The sequence below is a fragment of the Microtus oregoni genome, unplaced genomic scaffold (assembly GCF_018167655.1).
Source record: "Microtus oregoni isolate MIOR12 unplaced genomic scaffold, Mior012 000199F_ref0000230, whole genome shotgun sequence".
NCBI lineage: Eukaryota > Metazoa > Chordata > Mammalia > Rodentia > Cricetidae > Microtus > Microtus oregoni.
Window position 1 is genome coordinate 165,388 of NW_024544858.1, and position 23,315 is coordinate 188,702.

Genomic DNA, 23,315 nt, shown 5'->3' on the forward strand with positions numbered 1-23,315 from the left:
TGAAGATGAAGGTTAGAAGCCTCTGAGAGCTACTGCTGTAGGGCTGTGCTGAGGGACTGGAGAATGAGATGACATCCAAGGGCAACAGCAACATGTTGATGCACTTTCTGCAGAACAGCGGGGTTAGCATGTAATGGCTGTTTCTTTTCTTCACACACATGCTGTTGGATGGCACTGTCCCCATTCATCCTGGGTCCTCTCCTGTCCATTTACTGTCTTACATGTCAGTCATCTCTAGAAATGCCTTCAAAGACACAGAGAGATGCTTTATTAATCTCACAGATCACTATCTAATCACATTGACGTCCAAGATGAGTCATTACGCAGCCCAGGCATGGAGGTTGTAGATAACTTTTGTCTTGAACGACAGAGTTTCAAATTCACCTTGAGCCTGAGGATAAAGTTCGGGAATGTTTGTAAAGCAGAGAGAGAGTGGCCTGTGCATGTGTACTCAAACCTCACAGCTCTCATGGGTCACAGATTCAGAAAATGTTGGCGTTAATGTGAGGTGAGGTCCCCAGGGGACACTTTGCACAGACCATGTGAAGGGTTGATGATTTTAACAGAGACATCCTTCACTCAATTCCTTCAACATTAACCACCACAGATGCCTTAGAAATGGATAAAGCATGACCATTCTGGGGTGGCTAGGTTTCCAACTAAAACTTGGGGCTTTATTTTAAAAACTGGGAGAGTAGTCCTTACTAAATAGAAGAATAAGCTCTTTTAATTGGTACAGCAACCATCTGAGCTGGGTGTTCTTATTCCCATTTTACAGATGAGTACACTATAGCTCAGACTGGCTGAAGCAACCTGTTGCTAGCTGAAGGACAACCCTGCAGTTCTGAGAGGATTTGGCTCAGGCTTAGCTACTGCTTCCTACAATGTCCTGAACAATGTCTTTACTCTGTGAACATGGTTCCTTTTAGCTCCAACCTTCTGCAGTCACACAAGAAGTCTGAGGTAGCACAGCTTCAGAGATCCAGAACCTACTATTTCCCAGCCAAGGATTACTCTAGGGCTTGTAGGAGTCTAAGCCCATGTTAGTAGACGCCTGGTCTCCATCACTCCCACAGAGGACCCTGACCTCAACTATTCCTGGGAGCACTTTATCCTCACTTCCATGTGAGTCTTCATAGGCTTCATCCCCCACTCTGCAGCATCCTATGGCCCCTGACCAGACTCCTGGAGGGGAAAGTGGACACTGTCCTGCTGAGTGTGGATCAAGAATGGATCAGGGGGAGGCAGATGCTACCAGGTTGTGCATATATCAAGAGGCTAAAAGGTGATGAGGATGTTCAATGGTTTTTGCATGTCTGATCCTGGGTGTCTAGTCCCCCCCCCCCAGACGATCTGCCTTCTGCCTGCCTCTGACCTGAGCTGCAGACCCAGACAAAATACCTCCTTCACCTACCCACTAATACCCTCTTATGCCTTTGCATAATCCCCAGGGACTCTGGCTGGCTAGCTCCCTAAAGCATCTATGAGTTCCATCCACCCAGCCCAGAATTTCCCTATTGTCACCATCACATCTAGGACACAGATGAGGAGTCAGAAATCTCAGGCCACATTTGGGGAGGAGACTCCATAGAAGAAACCACACTCTCAAGGGTCAGCATGATCAGAAAGAGCTGCTCACTCATGCAAAGTAATTTGGACTGTAGCCTAAGTAAGTGGGGGGCCAGTGAAAGTCATTGTATAAAAGAGGGTTATGGCTCATTAGAAACCTCTTTGACTGTGGTGTGGAGCTGGGTCAGGGGAGGGTGGGCAACAAGGGCCACAAGAATAAGTCCATTCTCCATTTATCTCTCATCCCCAAATGTAGCTGAACAGTTGAAAGCAAGATTGCTTGAGGCATAGTAGGCGCTGAATAAACATTTCTTAGCTGATTCTATTTGCTTAAGTCAATATGATGTCACAAATATCCCTGAGGAAAAGCAGGAGGGACACTTGGGTTGAGGATACCATATTCAAATGCTTAGCACCAGAAATGCTTCAAGTTTTATATGTGGGATATTCTGCAAATATATGACGAGGGATCTTCAGGGAAGGTTCAGGTGTAAGCGAGGAATGAATGTGTTTCATGCGCACTGAAATACATAGCCCGAGGTTGCTCTTATATAATGTGTTTAATAACTCCACGAAGCAAAGTGCTATTTAATCATCCACTTGTGTCTTGTGACGGTCCCAGAGCATTAGGAATACCTGTGCTAGAGAAGGTGGGGTTGAGACACCTGATCCTTCACTGGTCAGCATTACCAGGTGGCAATATGACAGGAAAGTCTAATGAGAAGCCAGCACTAAGATAGCAGGGTCATGGGAGCTAGCCTGTGTTTCTGGAAGTCAACCCATCTCCCACCTGGCCAGTTGAGATGGAAGAAGCAGTTTTCTGGGGTCCTGAGGGGTGGGAGGCCTAACTGGAGAGGGTTCTGATCTCTACTTACAGAAGGAAATTGGAATGGAGCACTGGTGTTTCTGTCCCTGAATGGAATTAGAAATCAGGTGGGACTATTTTCCATTACCCGCCCTGTGGAGCTGGGGACAGTGCAGTGTTCAGAGAGTGAGACAGTGGGAAATTCACCTGGAAAACCCCAGACCCAGTGTCTGGGAGATGTCTGGCCAAAATAATATAGTCCTTCTGAGAGAACAACCCTGACCCACGGGGTGCTGCTTTCTCCAAAGGAGCCACCTAACCACCAATGTCTTCCTGGTCCTGCAGGATAGGGGATGAGTCAGGTGTGGCTTGTTGGGGGGAGGGAGGTGTTATGCTGGTTAATTTGTCAACTTGATACAAAATGGTCTCACCTGGGAAGAGGGAATCTCAAGTGAGGCGTGGCCTCCACCAGATTGCCCTGTGGACATGTCTGTTGGCCATAGTCATCATGAATGATTGATATGGGATGCTAGCCACTGTGGGCTAGCAAGAAAGATGTGTGTTGTACAGAAGGTCTGTGGGACAGGTCTGAACTGAACTGGGTGTTCTTTTTTTTTAAAGTTTTCTATGGGTGTTTGGTTTGCATGTATGCCTGTGTACCTGTTGCGTGCTGCTGAGTTTAGCCACTTCAATCACTGTGACTTCCTCAGCTCAATGTTCTCTTGTGAGTAGTGCCATGAGGACTCAGTGCCCTTCTCCCCAGAGATCAATGAGTAACCAGACCAAGTGAAAGAATTGTCTTTATAATGATTCTTTACCAGCAATTTCAATATCCGATGCATCAATGGGGTTTACAATCTTAATAGGCATGGGGGACTGATGAAGGGAACACACAGGCAATTCAATATCACAATTATTCCCTATTAATCCTAATACTTAAAACCAATTCATAACCTCAATTCAGGTCATCAGTTATTCATGAAGCACTTCTTAACCTTAATGCAACTTATCAATTAACATTTCCTAATACTAATACCAAACATTAAACATATGTATGAAAATATTGATTTCCCTTAACATTTCATGCTCTAATATTAATACTAATGTTTCAATAACTTTTAACAACTCACAGTCTAAACACATGTTACAAAGTGCCCTACTTAAATAATCCTGCTAACACACACACACACACACACACACACACACACACTATGACCTGATCTGTTCTGTAAAATGCTGAAAGGGACTGTTAGGTTTCTTCCAGCTGGAAGTCCAACTGCACTGTGTGCTCGATCATGAAGCTTGCTTGACAGCGTAGTCTGTGTGGTCTGGTGATAGTAGCTTATCTTGGGTTGCAGGACGTTTGGAGGATTCTGTTCTTGGGAGGCAGGCATTCGATGTTCTGCTCTCAGGCTGGTACTGGGTGCTGGATCATGAAGTTAGTCTGTATTCTGGTGCCAGTCTTATCTCGGGATGCAGGGCGTTTGGAAGATTCTGCTCTTGGGTAGCAGAGTCTTGGGAGACAAGGATTTTGGAAGATCCCTACGAGGCTCAGCAGTTTGCCAGGGCCATCGTGATGGTGAGATGACTGTCTTACTTTTGCCTCTTTTATATATGTTAGTAAACAACTTGTTTACTTGCCTTCCAATAGCCAGATGTCCTAGGCTATCGTTATCAACTGGGCACTGAGGGGTGAGGTCCCTCTCATGTCCATGTTTCTGGTAAACATGTTTACTCCAAGTCTGTATCCACTGGGCACAGAAGGGTGAGGCCCATCTTGTGTCTTACTGGAAAATATGTTTACCTCAAAATGGCAAGGGTGTTTTTCATACATGTTTTACTTAACATTGCCTCTTAGTAATTTTCCACACCACACACAAGAAGAAATGTTTTTATCCTACATCAAGTTGCACTCATTCTTATTGTATAAATTTCCTGCTCTATCTACACTACAGATTTCCCTCTATTTATTCATTCAGAGGGATCTGTTTCTATGGTCATTACTGTACCACAGGTGTTCCTGGTACCCACGGTGGCCCAAAATATCAGAGTTCTGAGACAGGAGCTATAGAAGGTTTTGAACTGTCATGTACGTGCTGGAAATCAAACCTGGATCCTGTGGAAGAGCTGCCAATGAATGCCCTTAACTGTGGAAATATCCACCCCTAACACACACCAGGTGTGTTCTTGATAGCTCTTTTACATCCCCTGAGCCTGCCTTATTCTCCTGGTGAGATGAGGATTCAGTAAGGCAAACAGGGCTCTCCCTCGTTCCTCAGCAGCTGCCTTCATTTTCTATTGGTTGTTGATGAAACATCATGACAAAAAGAAACTCGAGGAAAATCCTTACTTAGTTTACAGCTTATAGCAAGCAGTCCATCATCCTGGCAAGGCAGGAATCTGGAGGCAGGAACTGAGGCAGACATGATGGAGGAACTCTGCTCACTGGCTTGATCCTCATGGCTTGCTCAGGTTGCTTTTTACACACCCCAAGACCACCTGCCCAGGAGTGTCACCACTCACTATGGGCTGGGTCCTCCTGTATCAATCATCAATCAAGAAGATGCTATCATGGAGAAGTTTTCTCAGCTGAGGTACCTCTTCCAAGATGGCCCCAGCTTGTGTCAAATTAACAAAAAGCTAAACAGCATTACAGATATCTGAGAGACTGTGACCTCTCATATTGTGAGAAGCCCTTTATTTCCCAGCCTCTTTTTATTTTGAGACAGGTTATCATTAAATTACTCATGTGGCCTTGGAACTTGTGAGCTTCCTCCCTTAGTCTCCCAAGTAGGTGGGGTTATAGGAATATGCCTCTAGGGCCAGCTCACACCTTCCTTGCCCCAGGACCACTCTGAGCTCCTTGCCCCCCAGTGAGTCCCTGTTCCTCAGGCAGGTGTGTGAAAAGCCTGACACATTGCGGTCCTCCTCTGGCCACAGCGACCTGGACAGGGATGAGCACCTGCCTCAGGCCAGGCCCATGGCTTCTGTTCTGAGACTGAACTGTAGGAAAGGGAAACTGCTTTTGGCAGATGCTAGAGAAGGAACAGATGAGCCTGCTGACTGGCAGCTGCCCACAGACACTTGCTTCTTGGCGCCTCATTCTGCAGGTCAGTGTGAAAAGTAAGACTGCCAGCCCTATGCATCTCAGCCATGGCATCTAGGCTGACAGTCTGCGCCTTCCAGATGGCAAGCCTGATGCTGCGGGGGCCTGATGCTGGGGGCAAATATTGGGTGGGTTCAGCAGGGGATCCCTTTGAGTCCTGGAGCAGGAAGCAGAGGTGAGGTCACAGGGAGGAAGGACCCAGAGGGCATGAGACAGCACCCAAGTCCTGCTGCCGATCTGCTGGAGGCAATTTCTTAGTGGAGGTCCCCTCTTCTGGGGTATGCCTAGGTTTGTTTCAGGCTGCTAACTCTACCTGGCCCAGGATAAAGTGCCTGTTTTAGCTTCCTCTTTTCATTATGCTTGTAACTTCAGTAGTTGTGATCGCTTTGCTCTCAAATTACAGAAACCTGACCACAGGGTTTACACAGGAGCTATTTGTGTTACTTAATAAGTCCTTTTATTGTTAGTTCAGCTGTCAGAAACCTCTGAGAAGCACCAGGCTTTCTCTATTTCCTCTCTTCTGTGCTTAGTGGATTAGCTTTTATGTGCGCAGGTATCTTCTCTCTATTATAGAAAAGCGGCTGCTAGAGAGAAAGAAGGAAATGTAAGCTGTGTGCTGGAGAGACGGCTCCGTGGTTAAGAGCACTGGCTGCTCTTGGAGAGGACCTGGGTTCAATTCCTAGCACCCACATGGTTCATACCTTCCGGACTCTCCAGATCCACGGGACCTGATGCCCTTTTCTGACCTCCGAGGACACCAGGAACATGCGGTGCACAGACACATGGACAGAACACTCATACACACAAAATAAAACAAATCCTTTTTCTCTTCTTTTTCTTTTTTTCTTTCTTTTCTTTTCTTTCTTTCTTTCTTTTTTTTTTCTTTTCTTTTTCTTTTTTTTGGCCTTCAAGACAAAATTTCTCTGTGTAGCTTTGGAACTTGGCCTGGAACTCACTTAGTAAACTAGACTGGCCTCGAACTCACAGAGTCACTTGCTTCTGCCTCCCAAGTGCTGGAATTAAAGGTGTGCACCCAGCAATGAAATAAATCTTCAAAACTTTTTTCTATAAAAGTGTAAGCTTTTCAGACTTCCTCCTGCCAACCCCACTTCAATCTTGTTTAAGTTGAATGGTCTCACATAGCTACATGGGAACCATGTGTAAAATAGGGAATGAACACCATTAACTCAGGCCACAGGCCCTCACGCCTGACTGTGTCTTCTAGAAATACTTTTAGTGTACTGACTTGTACATGGTATCAAGTGAGTCTGGCGGTTATTAGTCAAGGGTGATTTGGAAAATTGGATTGGTTTTAAAAATCTGTGTAGTCGTGTGTATGTATGTATATGTGTATATATATGTATATATATGTGTGTTTGTGTCTGTGCATGTGTATATATGTATATATATGTGTGTATATATGCATATGTGTGTCTGTGTCTATACATGTATATGTATGTGTATATATGTATATGTATGTGTCTGTACATGTGTATGTATGTGTATGTGTATATATATGTATATGTATGTGTCTGTACATGTGTATGTATGTGTATATGTGTATATGTATGTGTCTGTGTCTGCACATGTGTATGTATGTGTATATATGTATGTGTCTGTGTCTATACATGTGTATGTATGTGTATGTATATGTATATATATGTATGTGTTTGTGTCTGTACATGTGTACATTTGAGTATATGTATTCATGTGTTTGTGTGTGTGTAGGGTGAGGAGAAGGAGAGAAGGGACATGTTTTCCAGAGAACATATGTGAACAGTCAGAAGACTTCCTTGGTGGTTGACCCTTACCTTCCTGGCTGGAGAATAGGTCTCTCTCTTGTTTTTCCCCTGCGTGAGCCAGGTTAGCTGACCAGTGACCTTTAGGGGTTCTATGTCTTCACCTCCCATTTTCTACTGTAGGAGTGATGGGGTTACACGTGTGTGCTGCCATGCTTGGATTCCAAACTCAGCTCTTCATGCTTGTGTGCTAAATTTGATTTACCCAATGAACCACCTCCTCAACCCCTGGGCACATTAAAATTTAAAAAAAAATTTTTTTTTAAATAAAATGTATTTGCTTAGTGTGGGAGGGAGAAGGTTTGATTATTTCTTTCTCTCCCCCCCTTTTTTGTGAAGCAAGGTCATGTGAATCCAAAACTAGCCTCAAGTTCACTTATAGCTGAGGACAGCCTTGAAATTCTGGTTCTTCTTCCTCTACTCCTACTAGGATTATAAACACTCACCACCATGCCCGGTTTAATGTGGTGCTGGGGATCTAAGCCAGGGCCTTGTGCCTGGTGGGCAAGTGCTCTACAACTGAGTTCTAGACCTAATTATAGATTCTAAAGGTTGAAACGTAACCAATCGCATCAATAAGATAATAAATTTATATATTCACTGTAGGGTTTAGAATATTTTTAAATTACCTTTTTATTTACATTTTTTTCCCTGGAGTTTCAAATCACACCCCCATTTCACCACTTGCCTTGGACTGTTGAATTAGGGGCAGCACCCAGACATGATGGACTAAATCCACTTAAAAACCTGAGAAGGCTTAAAAATAAGGGAGAGAGAGTTTAACACAGATTTTTGCTGTTTGTTGGTGGCGTGCTGTAGAGAGATTTCCTGATTCGGCAACAGCAGCAGAAAAAAAGCTGCGTCATTTTAAAGTGCGGTTTCTTGGGACTGTGCTGCCAGTGCAAACTCTGGCTTTAAAGCATTTCAACTGCTTTTATGGGACTCGATGTTTGTGTTTCCGCTTGGGATCGAAAGGAGAGTGCTCTGAGACCATGCCAATGGCTTAGCCGCAGCTCAGAGGCACAAGCAGCTCCGCCATGCTAGTGGTGCAATGTGCAAGGATCAGAGGCACGAGCGGCTCCGCCATATTGGACTGTGCGGGGCCAGCAGGCAGTACCTGTTTTTGACCTAGGAATGTCACAGCTTAGGTTCTTAAGCGCCTAGTGAAAAAGGCGCAAATCAAAAGTGCTCCTGGATAGTAAAAAATTGCAGATTCACAATAGGACAGATTCAGACCACTAAATGAGTCACACTGTTGGATGAATGTACGTAGGCTTGAGAGAGAGAAGAAAAAGAATATAGAGAATAAAGTTAATGGTTTAAAAATAAAAAGGTAAAGTCTTTAAAGAGACAGAGTACAGATAGTTAAGAGATTAAAAGAAATAAAGAAAAATAAGCCACGTAAAAATGGAAAATTCACAGAGAGTTTGGATTATGTACATTGTGCTTTCTTTAAAATTTTTGACTGTAAAGGAGCTAAGTACAGAGAGATATTTCATTACATGGGCTGCCAAGCTAAACCAGAATGGATATAAGGGTATTACGATTTCAAAATTTGGATCTAAGAATATGATGCTTTGGAGAGGGTCTTCTTTTGTTTTCACAGAGGACCAGACCCTGTGAATTTCTTCTATTTCAATTTGGTGTGATAGACCACGCCCTCCTAAAAGGTTGTTGTGAACATCTTCAGAAAATTGCTTCGCTCAACTGCCAACTGAGATGAAACTAGCACACAGGTTATACCATGAAAGACCTAATTAACGACGCCCCCATTCAGCAGGAAGCAGTTTGGTGAGAAAAAACTGCGCCCATGTTCCCAAAATATTGTTTATAAACGTTCTTTTACATTTAAAGGGGGATACGATATAGGTATGAATAATTTGCATTGACTTGGATTTTACTTTAGTGATATAAATTTAAGGTCAATATTGTTTTATGTATATGTGTTTCTGATCTTGATTAAGGTATTGTGATTGTGTAGTTCTTTTAAAATGTAATATATAATAGGAAATATAGGTTTCTAATGGATAATCATCGATGATAGTAAAGTTTGTAGTCATGTTACTTAGATTTTCTAGATATATAGAGATATATTTCAGATAGGCATTCTTCATATCTCTCAAAGGCTACAGAATATGGCATTTAAAATATTTTAATAACTTAGGACTTTTCATGACAATGAGACATATCTGCTCCTGGCGGCACCAATCTACTTCAAGAGGAAGATGGGCATCGAAGAGGATCCTTATGGAGTTTGATAGCCATTTGGGCAAGAAACTGTTCTTGCCTGGACTATTGCATAAACTGGACACAGAGAATCCGCAGAGAGAGGACTACTGAACTTGCCTAAAGGTGAGATGATCTTTCGGGGTTCCTGATTCATGAAAGAGTCTGCGAGACATTCTGCAGGATACAGCAGAAAGTGAATGAACTGTCTTTGGAATTTCCTGCTTCATGGAAATGTCTCTGGATATTATGGGCCTGTAGGCCGAAGATGGATGCCCCAATGGTACAGAGGAACTTTGGGTGACTGTCCAGGCAGCAAGATGTCTCTGTCATTTTTAGAGTTTTAAAAGTTGCTTTTTTCTTGTTTGCTTAGGTAATATTGTATCTTTCTGGAGTCTTTGATGGAGTTAAGAATAGTCAGTTATAGTTTTCCTTAGTTATGATAAAGATTATTGTAATTTTTACTTGATAACTGTTTTGTTATATGTAATTTTGCTATGTTAAAGTTAAAGCCTTTTTTTTTTTGTTTAAACAGAATAAGGGGAAGTGATGTGGGAGTGTCATATATCAATCTGTTGATTTCATTGGTTAAGTAATAAACAAACTGTTTGGGCTCATAGCTTAGAACATAGGTGGGTGGAGTAAACAGAACAGAATGCTGGGAGGAAGAGGAAGTGAGGTAAGACGCCTCAGACAGAGAGACTCCATGCTTCCTCTCTCCCGGGCAGACACACTGCGATGAAGCTCTGACCCAGGATGGACGTAGGCTAGAATCTTCCAGGTAAGCGCACCTTGGGGTGCTACACACAGATGATTAGAAATGGGCTAAATTAATATGTGAGAATTAGCCTAGAAGAGAATGGGCCAAGCAGTGTTTAAATGAATACAGTTTCCGTGTAATTATTTCAGGGCATAAGCTAGCCAGGCAGCCGGGGTGCTGGGCACGCAGCCCTGCCGCTCCTATTACTACATTGGACCATTTTATTCATACAGCCCCTTTGCTTTCCGGTATGAAAGGCTCAGAAAGGAAGTCAGAGGAACTAAACTAGACAAAGGTCCTGGGGAACTGGGAGGCTGTTCCTTTCAACTAGATGGGGTGGGGGTGGGGGGAATACCGAAGGAATCTAGCTGATTCACATTAGGAATATAAAGTAAATTTCTAAGACTACCTGTCAATCTATGCTCTTGCAAAATCAACTAGTCAATCAATATAGTCAAGGTTGTTCAATGTTTGTATCAGTTTGTGAATAGTCTTAATGGAAGCTTCTATTCCTGCCCCTGACTGCCACATTCCTGGAGCAACCAACTTCTAATTTAAAAAGAAGAAAAAGCCTTCTTTTCACTTGTCAAACACATGGTGATTCAAACACTTTGAGTGACAGCGGTAGCGTGGACGTGATGGCGAGTGTCCAGTCAGTGATCCTCTTCCTATCTCTTCCAGTCTGTGCTTTTAAACATGTTTAATGACCATGAGTATTTGTCATTATTGCCTGCCCAACAGCAGATCATGAAGGGCTTGGGTGGAAAGAAGGGGTAGAATGGTGTCTCATTTCAGAGCCCAGGCTGACCTCAAACTGCCAATCCTCCTGCCTCTGTCACTCCACCAATCTTAAAAACTGTTAGGTGGATTATGTTCAAGCTTCCTGGGGCTGGGAAGGAAACCCTTGACAACATGGACATGAGGATACAGCATGGTGGGAACACATGATGAGCTCTGACACAGAACATCTGTCCCCATTCTAACTCCACACCTGAATCCCTCTGAACTCTGTGGAGGTGTAAGCGACTGTGGTGTGCTTCTCAGAGCTGACAGAGCACAGCAAACAGAAGACCTGGCCCACCAACCGGCTCTGCTGGAAAAAAAGATCACATTCTCACAAATTCAGAGCTTTCCCTTTCAGAATGGGGAACTTCTCATGTCAACTCTGCCCAGGGCCATGCTGATTGCACTGCTCAGGCTTTAGGGTTGTGATGCCAACTCAAGCACTGATTGGCCAACTTTTAACTGAGGCAGAATTTAGTGAAAGAGTCCAGACAAATGTATGCACTTGGACAGTTACCATTTTAGTTGGTTAATTTTCTATTTGGGAAGGAGAGGTAAATTTTGATTTGGGATTATGCCCACATATTCCTGAATTTTTCCCCTTTTGATTTTTAGGAAAACTTTTTGTGGTAAAATGTGTATCACAGAAAATATGCCATTGCTGACATCTAGCCCTTTCTCAAGCAACTGCTGTCTAGCTCAGCATTCTCATCAGACCAAAAGCGAGCTACACACTTAAGTAGCCAGTTCCCAATCCCTTGACTTTTTGTCTATTTAGCTTTTCCTGTTGACAGCATTTTGCATAAATAGAGGATACAATACTGTCCCTTTGTGCATAGCCTTCAGTTTCCACCCAGCACAATGATTTCCAGGTGGCATGTACCAGACATTCACTTCTTTATATGGCTAAGTAACATTCCAGTCGATGGATGGATATGCCTCAATTTATTTATCCATATTCATTCACTGATAGGCATTTGAGTTGTTTCTACCTCTTAGTTATCGGGAAAATTCACATATGAATTTTGTGTGGCCATTTATTTTCAATTCTTAAAAGGATATTATTTCATTTAAGCAACTCCAGTGCAGTGGGTTATCGAGGTAACTGGCACTTAGGCCCCTGGTCCATTCCCGTCACTGGTGAAACTGTCAAGGAAAAACTGTCAGCAGTGCTGATGTCATGCTGGGCAAGCACTCTGCCACCGAGCTGACAACTTTGCTGGTGCTTGGAAAGAGGACATACCTACAAATGGAGAGCAGGAAGGAGGGGCCACTGCCTTTCCAGTTGACAGAATCACACACTTTGCTAGCATTGCATGTAAAAGGCTTTAATTCTGTGTAGATGTCCGGAGCCCTGGGCACTTAAAGCACAGCAGCTTTTAGTGGCTGGTTACCTTCCAGACTGGAGTGTGTGACAGTTATAAAGTGACAGCTGTCCACTGAGCAGTCTGGTGACAGCTGATCCCACACTGACTGCAGGGGGCAGACTGTAGAGGGACAGAAGGAGCTAGAGGGGAAGCCTGGCCTCTCCAGTGGAAGTGCTGCCTACAGTATATGTGTCTGGTGGTTGGGAGTCCCACTACCTCTCTGTCCTCAGACCTTTCAAAACAATCCCTTCCCCAAGCTTCAGGAGACAAAGAATTCAAGAGCTCCAAGAAGGAGCAGTACTGGTTATACATTCACTTTGAGAATTCCATTTGCTCAAACACAGCTACAGACAGATAAGATCTGGGATATGCACATGGGGGCTAGCAGCATCCTAGCTCAGCAGGTGTGTGTTGTGAGTCTTACTCTATCCAACTACCCAGCTCCCAGATCCTGATACAGGGCCTTATTATTAATTATAAAAACTTGGCTGATAGCTTAGGTTTGTTTCTAACTAGCCCTTATAACTTAAATAACCCATTTCTTTTAATCTACTTCTTTTATGCAACTTGGTTACCTTTACATTGTAATGCCTATACTACTTTGTAATACGTCCCTGGCATTGTCTCCTGGCTACTCTATCCTTCTTCTACCCAGCATCCTCTTTGCCTGGAAATCCTGCCTAGCTATTGGTCATTCAGCTTTTTATTAAACCAATCTGAGTGATACATCTTCATAGTGTACAAAAAGATTATTCCACAGCAGGTGTGTTGGCCAGCTGGGTCTGTACCCATGGATTTGGGTCTCCAAAAACAGCTTCTTTTCCTATTGACCAATTCAGGAGAGAGTCAATCCCATACAGTAGGCCACTGGAAAGTTTCCTCAACTATAAGACATCATTACTGAAAGGCTCTACTGTTTAGGGTAAAGAGACAATTGGCTAGTCTGTCTCCAGTACTCAGGAGGAGATGACATACCATCAGTAAAAATAAAGGAAAATATTCTGCTGACAAAGTGTGGCAGGCACAGCCCTACTACAGAAGTAGTAACCTCCTGGGCTGGGCTAGATGGAGCTCAGTGGTATAGCCCTTGCCTGGCATGTCCAAGACCCTGGGTTTTATCTCAGCACAGCAAATAAACAATAATAATTAACTTCCTGGGCACCCTGAAGTTTTTCTAGACACCCATAAATGGAAAAGATATGACAAGGAACAATGTCCCCAGATGCTTATGTGTCTTGGGCCACCTTGAATGGAAACTTGCCTCTGTATCCCAGCTACTTTGAGTACACACGGCTGGAGCTCACCTGGGGGACATCCCAACTATGGAATCCCTAGGTTGTAATCATTGCATAAGTGAGATCACACAATCATTCATTCAATGCACTGATGAGGAGTCATTTATGGGCCACTCACTATGTTTTTTCACCTCTTTATTCCTCAGCTTGCTAGTCCATGAAATGATAATGGTGACAGTGATAGAGTCGTCATGAGTTTTAATGAATTGCTGCTATCAAGTATTTAGAAGAGTACAAAGTCAGCCTGAGGAGATAGTTCAGAGGGTGAAGGTGCTTGTTTTCTAAGCCTGGAAACCTGAGTTTGAGCCCTGGGACCCACATATAGGTGTAAGGAGTGAGAAAGTTGTCCCTTTGACTTTCACATGCACATGTTGGCATGTGGGTACACCACACACACACACACACACACACACACACAAAGAATAAATGAGTATTTGGGGTGTTGGTTCCTTTTTTTTTTTTTTTTTGGTTTTTCGAGACAGGGTTTCTCTGTGGTTTTGGAGCCTGTCCTGGAACTAGCTCTTGTAGACCAGGCTGGTCTCGAACTCACAGAGATCCGCCTGCCTCTGCCTCCCAAGTGCTGGGATTAAAGGCATGCGCCACCACAAAGAAGGAGGAGGCACAGGTCTGCATTAGCACTGACTCATGGTTTGGAAAAGGTTAAATGAGAAAAGAAATTGTGTTGAGGATGAGATCCAGAGCTTCCCTCTGGAATGTAATGGCGTAAATGAATGCAGACAGATTGTAAAAATATATACAGCTTTATTGGGGAAATAGACTTACAGAACCACTATTCCTGCAGAGACCAGGAAAGCAGAAGGGGCCCCCACACCTGATTTATAAGCAAACATTCGCCTGAGGCGAACACGCCCCTAAGGGGCTGGGCTTATTCCTACCCTGGAGTGAAAGGTTTACATTCTGAAGTGTCTATTAAACATCAAAGTCGAGGCTGTAGATCAGGAACTCTCATAAACATGCCTGGAAGTTGAGGGTTGGTCTCTATTGGATATAGAATCTATGGATAAGTAGCATTTAAGGCCAGTTGCTTTTTAAAGTCGTAAGATTGTGATTTCCAGTGGAGAGGGCATGCAGAGAAGACCCATCCAAAGAGCAAGCCCTGGATGGCCTGAGGCTTAGGTGTTACAGATCTCAAAGACAGAAGAGCAAAGGAGTCTGAACAGGGACAGTAGAAGGGGATAAACCCTGTAGAGCCAATGTCCTGGAAGTTCAGAAGAGCTTTGCAAAAATCAAGAAATGGAGCCAGTCACAGGATGTGGAGACTGGAGACTCAGGAGTTCAAGATCAGTTTCCGTGTTATAATAAGCTCAAGGTCAGCTTGGATTACATGCAATGATGTTTGAAAAAAAATAAAAGAAAGAGGAAAAGGAGAGAGAGTGTGTGTGTTATGATGTTTGGTCCTATCCTAGGTCTCTGTGAAATACTGAGTAGTATAGTGATCTTAGTAAGACCACTGGTTCTGTGGGGATGGTGGAAACCAGTGATATACTGGAGTGTGCTTAATAGAGAAAGAGAAACTGGTCAGGGTAGCACATGCCTTTAATCTCAGCACTCCCGAGGCAGAGGCAGGTGTATCTCTATGGGTTCGAGGCCAGTTAGTCTATGAAGTGAGTTTCAGGACAGCCAGGTCTACACAGAGAAACCCTGTCTTGAAAAACAAAACAGAAAGCGGGGAGAGAGGGAGGGAGGGAGGGAAGAAGTCTTGAATTGGAGGCTGCAGTAAGATGGCTTTTTTGAAGATATGAATGTAAAGGACCTCAAAGAACTTGAGATTCTCCTGCTCCTGTGCCCCAAGTGCTGGGATCACAGGGTGCATCTCTCCCTCTGAAAAGCATTTTCACCTATTGAGTAAAGTGGGGAAGCACACAAGCCACTGCCCATAATACATATCCATGTAATTGCTATGGCATACATTGTTCTATACCATATTTGGAAGAAACAATATATGTGTTGGACAGATCGCTCAGCAGCTGAATGCACTGGCTGCTCTTCCAGAGAACCTGGGTTAAACTCTAGAGCCTACATAGTGGCTCACAACTCTTAGAAATTCTAGTTTCTGAGGATCTGATACCCTCTTCTGACTTCCCTAGGCATCAAGCACACACATGGTGCACAGGCAAAAACATCCACACATAAAAATTCAATTTAAAAAACAGCTAAAAAGCACTGACAGTGTCATCATTATTGTCTAAGCAGGTGGTGCATGGTCAGAGTTGTATATATGCAGATGGCACACACATACCAGCTTCTCACCCAGTTTATTTATTTATTTATTTATTTATTTATTTTTTTGGTTTTTTTCAAGACAGGAGCCTGTCCTGGAACTAGCTCTGTAGACCAGGCTGGTCTCGAAGTCACAGAGATCCTCCTGCCTCTGCCTCCCGAGTGCTGGGATTAAAGGCGTGCACCACCACCGCCCGGCTTTCTCACCCAGTTTAAACTCTTGCATGAAGAATGGAGACAGTGTGCTTTACTGGAGCCCATGACTATCACCAGAGTGAAATAGAACAGTTTTCTGGGGTCACTCTATGAAATAAATAAACACAGCATTATCAAAGTTCCGACCTGCCATGGTATGGATGTAGAGTAGCCTCCTAAGGGCTCCAGTGCTTACTCTTTATCTGGCGGCACCACTGAGAGGTGATAGAAGTGTGTTCGTGCTGACCTTCTCCATGGATGACCCATTGGTGACATCCCAACAATTGGGCTATTAGGACATGGGTCCTAGTCAGAGGAAGTGGGTCTTAGACTGTTCCTGTAAGGGAATCATCTTCTGTATCACTCCTCCATTTCCTTAGCAGTGAAGGGGCCTGGTGGTCAGCACTGTGCCTTTCTGTGCTGTATGTAGACTGCTTCAGAACACTTTAATGGGGGACATGTTTATGGTTCCTGATGATCTGGGAAGAAACGGACCTCGGCAAGAAGAATTTCTTCTAAAGGAGGGCTTTTTAAAGGTATTTCCGTGTATTCCCTTGTATGTCAAAGGATTTTTTTTATTTTAACCAAATGTGCTTTCCAACAAATGATGTCCTTGAAAACTAGAAATGGCACTTGAATTTTTTCTAAGCCTTAATTAGACTTAACGATATGTGACTGATGTAGAAGCCAGTCAAGCAAGCACCTCAGGGCTACTCTTTAGTGTGGTCTTTTTCAGTGTTTTTGTTTTTTTTTTTTGCCTGCCTTTCTGCCTTAGACTGTTTCTGCTGAGTCAGCAGGCTAAGCTCAAACTCTGAACCTCTGCCTCTGTATCATGTGCCAGGGTCTAGACCTGCCCTGTGCAGGGAGGGGGGGGGATTCTTTTCATTTTACTCTAAGAGCACACAGACATTCATGAGGGTCTCAGAAGAAGCAGGTTTTCAAGCTGGTGATAACAGTCACTACTCCACAGTTCTCTGTGTGGGATGGGATTTTTTTCCCATGCACTTTCTGCAGTCATTTGTTCTGAGTGTCCAGTGCTGATGCGAACCTGTGTCCTGCTCAGAAACCATTGTGGGGGGGGGGGTGAGGGCTGACAGCTACTGTTTACCATCACTGCATGGGAAAGCCTCCTTGCTTTTCTGTTTGACATTGATAAGTAGAAGTTATTTCTACATTAAGAACTCTCAGGTGACTTTGTTAACCACAGCCTCCTTCATGCTAACCTAGTGGCAGACCTTCTTTGTTTTAAAACCAAAATGCACTATATTTCTGTGGATCTCCAAGCAGGTTTTTGCATGAGGTTGGTCTTGGTACCTAAAGGAGAAGACACACTCTGTCCCATCTTTCAAGGCTGCTAGTTGGTCATTTGTAGCCTGAGCCTTTGGGATCATCAGTTTGAACTTGATGGAGCACTGCGGTGGGTTGATTTTCACCCAGGCATCTTCTTCAGGGGAGACCAACACACTTGGAGTGTCCTGGCCTTGTTGTCATTTCTCTGGGATTTTTTATTTTTATTGAGCTCTACCCTCCCTGCCTCTTCCCTCCTGTTCAACGCTCTCCCATTGTTCCCATGCTCCCAATTTCCTCATGAGATCTTGTCTTATTCTACTTCCCATGTATATTAGATCTATGTATGTCTCTCTTAGTGTCCTCATTGTTGTCTAAGTTCTCTGGGATTGTGATTTGTAGGCTGGTTTTCTCTGCTTTATTTTTAAAATCCACTTATGAGTGTGTATATGTGATAATTGTCTTTCTGTATCTGGGTTACTTACTCAAAATGATGTTTTCTAGCTCCATCCATTTACCTGCAAAATTCAATATGTCATTATTTTTTTCTGTTGTGTAGTACTTCATTGTATAAATGTACCACATTTTCCTTATCCACTCTTTGGTCGAGGGGCGTTTAGGTTGTTTCCAAGTTATGGCTATGAAAAACAAAGCTGCTATGAACATAGTTGAGCACATGTCTTTGTTGCATGATTGAGCATCCTTTGGATATAGGATATATACCCCAAAGTGGTATTTCTGGGACTTGAGGAAGGTTGTTTCCTAATTTTCTGAGAAATTGCCACATTGACATCCAAAGGGACTGTACCAGCTTGCATTCCCACAAGCAATGCAGGAGTGTTCCCTTTTCCCCACAACCTCTCCAGCATAAGTTGTCATCAGTGTTTTTGATCTTGACCATTCTTACAGGTGTAAGATAGATTCTCAGAGTTGTTTTGATTTGCATTTCTCTGATGACTAAGGATGTTGAGCATTTCCTTAAGTGTCTTTCAGCCAATTTAGGTTCCTTTGTTGAGAGTTCTCTGTTTAGGTCTGTACTCCATTTTTTATTGAATTATGTTTTCTTTTGGTGACCAATTTCTTTAGTTCTTTGTATATTTTGGAGATCATACCTCTGTCTGATGTGGGGTTAGTGAAGATCTTTTCCCATTCTGTAGGCTGTCGTTTTGTCTTGTTGACTGTGTCCTTTGCTTTACAGAAGCTTTTCAGTTTCAAGAGGTCCCATTTATTAATTGTTTCTCTCAGTGTCAGTGCTGCTTAAGTTATATTTAGGAAGTGGTTCCCTGTGCCAATGTGTTCAAGTGTACTTCCCACTTTTTGTTCTATAAGGTTCAGTGTGTCTGGCTTTATGTTGAGGGCTTTGATCCATTTAACTTGAGTTTTGTGCATGGTGATAGGTATGGGTCTATTTGCATTCTACATGTTGATATCCAGTTATGCCAGCACCATTTGTTAAATATACTTTCTTTTTCCATTTTATAATTTTTGCTTTTTCATCAAAAATCAGGTGTTTGAAGGTGGGTGTATTAATATCCATGTCTTCAATTCAGTTCCATTGTTCCTCCTGTCTGTTATTAGGCTAATACCAGGCTGTTCTCTGTACTGTAGCTCTGTAGTAGAGTTTGAAGTCAGGGATTGTGATGTCTCCAGAAGTTCTTTTTTTTTTTTTTTTTTTTTTTTAAAGATTTATTTATTATTATTATGTGTACAATATTCTCAGTATTCTGTCTGCATGTATGCCTGCAGCCAGAAGAGGGCGCCAGATATCATTACAGATGGTTGTGAGCCACCATGTGGTTGCTGGGAATCAAACTCAGGACCTTTGGAAGAGCAGGCAGTGCTCTTAACCGCTGAGCCATCTCTCCAGCCCCCAGAAGTTCTTTTATTGTACAGAATTGTTTTGGCTATCCTTGTTTTATTTGCTTTTCCATATGAAGTTGAGTATCATTATTTCAAGGTCTGTAAAGAATTTTTCTGGGATTTTCATGGGCACTGCATTGAATTTGTAGATTTATTTTGGTAATATTGCCATTTTACTATGTTAATTCTGCCTACCCAAGAGCATGGGAGATCTTTCAACTTCCTGGTGTCTTCTTGAAATTCTTTCTTTTTTTCTTTCTTTTTTATTTCTTTATAAATAATACCATTCAAAATTTCCACTTCCTCCCCTCCTCCCTTTTCCCCTCCTGCTCCCCCACTTATCCCCTCCCCCTCCAGTCCTAAGAGAGAGCAGGGTACCCTGCCTATGGGAAGTTCAAGGCCCTCCCTTCTCCCTCTAGGCTTAGGAAGGTATGCATCCAAATAGACTGAGATCTCAAAAAGCCAGTACATGCAGTAGAGGCAAATCCCAGTGCCATTATCATTGGCTTTTCAATCTGCCCCAATTGTCAGCCACATTTAGAGCATCCAGTTTCATCCCATGCTTGTTCAGTTCCAGTCCAGCTGGCTTTGGTGAGCTCCATTAGATCAGGCACACTGTCTTAGTGGGTGGAGCAACACCTCGCAGTCCTGACTTCCTTGCTTATATTTTCCCTCTTTCTGCTCTTCAACTGGACCTTGGGAGCTCAATCTAGTGCTCTGATGTGGGTCTCTGTCTCTATCTCCATCTGTCGCTGGATCAAGGATCTATGGTGATATTCAAGATAGTCTTCAGTCTGACCACAAGACAAGGCCCTTTCAGGCATCCTCTCTTCTACTGCAGGGTCCTAGCTGGGGACATCCCCATGGACACCTGGGAACCCCCTAGAACTAAGCCTCTTGCCAACCCCAAAATGGCTCCCTTAATTAAGATATCTTTCCTCCTGCTCCCGTATCAGTCCTTCCTCCATCTCAGCCATCCCACTCCTCCAAGCTTTCCCCAACCCTCCCCTTTCCCCTTCTTTCTTCCCCTCTCCCCTTCCCCCAACTCCGCTCCCACCCCCATGCTCCCAACCAGGAGATCTTGTCTGTTTCCAATTTCCAGGAGGATGTATTTATGTTTTTCTTTGGGTTATCCTCATTACTTAACTTCTCTAGGATCATGAACTATAGGCTCAGTGTTCTAAGTTTATGGCTAGAATTCACTAATGAGTGAGTACATACCATATTCATATTTTTGGGTCTGAGTTATCTCACTCAGGATAGTGTTTTTTATTTCCATCCATTTGCATACAAAATTCAAGATGTCATTGTTTTTTACTGCCCAGTAGTACTCTAATGTGTAGATATGTCAAACTTTCTTTATCCATTCTTCCATTGAGGGGCATCTAAGTTGTTTCCATGTTCTGGCTATTACAAATAATGCTGCTATGAACATGGTTTAACAAATGCTTTTGTAGTATGATAGGACATTTCTTGGGTATATTGGATCCTGAGGTAGGTTGACTCCCAATTTTCTGAGAAACTGCCACACTGATTTCCAAAGTGGTTGCACCAGTTTGCGTTTCCACCAGCAATGGATGAGTGTTCCCCTTGCTGCTCCACATCCTTTCCAGCATAAGCTACCATTAGTGTTTTTTATCTTAGCCATTCTGACAGGAGTGAGATGGTATCTCAAAGTTGTTTTGCTTTGCATTTCCCGATAGCTAAGGAAGTTGAACATGCCCTTAAGTATCTTTTGGCCATTTGAAATTCTTCTGTTAGAATTCTCTGTTTACTTGAGTACATCACTATTTAATTGGGTTATTTAGAATTTTAATGTCTACTTTCTTGAGTTCTTTATATATTTTGGAGATCAGAACATTATCTGATGTGGGGTTGGTGAAGATCTCCCGTTCAGATGCCTTTTTGTCTTAATGATTGTGTTTTTTGCTTTACGGAAGTTTCTCAGTTTCAGGAGGTCCCATTATCCATTGTTGCCCTTAATGTCTGTGCTGCTAAGGTTATATTTAGGAAGTGGTCTCCTGTTCCCATGTATTTCAGGCTACATCTCACTTTCTCTTCTATCAGGTTCAGTGAGGTCAGAGTTATATTGAGGTCTTTAATCCATTTGGGCTTGAGTTTTATGCATGGTGATAGATATGGATCTATCTTCATTCTTCTACAGGTTGACATCCAGTTATGCCAGCACCATTTGTTAAAGATGCTTCCTTTCTTCCACTGTATAATTTTAGCTCCTTTGTCAAAAATCTGGTGTTCATAGGTTTCTGGATTAATATCCAGGTCTTCGATTCGATTCTATTGGTCAACATCTCTGATTTTATGCCAATACCAAGCTGTTTTCATTACTGTAGCTCTGTAATAGAGTTTTATGTCAGTGATGGTAATGCCTCTCGCAGTTCCCTTGTTGTATAGGATTGTTTTGGCTATCCTGGGTTTTTTGTTTTTCCAAATAAAGTTGATTGTTGTTCTTTCAAGGTCTGTGAAGAATTTTGTTGGGATTTTGATGGGGATTTCATTGAATTTATAGATTGCCTTTGGTAGAATTGCCGTTTTTACTATGTTGATCCTTCCTATCCAAGAGCATGGAACATCCTTCTATTTTTCTGGTATCCTCTTCAATTTCTTTCTTCAAAGCCTTAAAGTTCTTGTCAAATAGATCTTTCACTTTTTTGGTTAGTGTTACTCCAAGATACTTTATGCTATTTGTGGCTATCGTGAAAGGTGATGTTTCTCTGATTCCCTCTCTGCTTCTTTATCCCTTGTGTATAGGAGGGCTATAGGATTTTTTTGACTTGATTTTGTATCCTGCCACATCACTGAACATATTTATCAGCTGTAGGAGTTCTTTGGTAGAGTTTTTGGGGTTACTTATGTACACTATCATATCATCTGCAAATAACAAAAGTTTGACTCCTTCTTTTCCAATTTGAATCCCCTTGATCTTCTTATGTTGTCTTATTGCTATTACTAGAACTTCAAGCCTATATTGAAGAGATATGGAGAGAATGGACAACCTTGTCTCGTTCCTGATTTTAGTGGAATTGTTTGAGTTTTCTCCATTTAATTTGATGTTAGCTATTGGCTTGCTGTATATTGCTTTTATTATATTTAGGTATGATCTTTGTATCCCTAATCTCTCCAAGACCTTTATCATAAAGGGGGTGTTAAATATTGTCGAATGCTTTTTTTTCTTTTTTTTTTTTTTGAGACAGGGTTTCTCTGTGGCTTTGGAGCCTATCCTGGAACTAGCTCTGTAGACCAGGCTGGTCTCAAACTCACAGAGATCCTCCTGCCTCTGCCTCCCGAGTGCTGGGATTAAAGGCATGCGCCACCATCGCCTGGCTTGTCGAATGCTTTTTCAGCATCTAATGAAATGATCATATGGTTTTTTTCTTTCAGTTTATTTAGATAATGTATTACATTGATAAATTTTCATTATGTTGAACCTGGGATGAAGCCTACTTGATTATAATGAACAATTTTATTGATGTGTTCTTGGATTCGGTTTGCCAGTATTTTATTGAGAATTTTTGCATAGATATTCATGAGTGAGATTGTTCTGTAATTCTCTTTCTTGTTTGAGTCTTTGTGTGGTTTTGGTATCAGGGTAACTGTAGCTTCATAAGAAGAGTTTGGCAATTACTCTTCTGTTTCTATTATGTGGAACACATTAAGGAGTATAGGTATTACCATCTGGTCCTGGGCTTTTGTTGTTGTTGTTGTTGTTGTTATGAGGTTTTTGATGACAGCTTCTATTTCCTTGCAACTTATAGGACTATTTAAATTGTTTACCTGGTGTTGATTTAATTTTGGTATGTGGTATTTATCTACAAAATGTCCATTTCTTTTACATTTGCAATTTTGTGGCATGCAGGCTTTTGTAGTAAGACCTAATCATTCTCTGAATTTCCTCAGTGTCTCTTGTTATGTCTTCCTTTTTATTTCTGATCTTGTTAATTTGAGTTTTCTCTCTTTGCCTTTTGATTAGTTTGGATAAGAGTTTGTCAACTTGTTGATTTTCT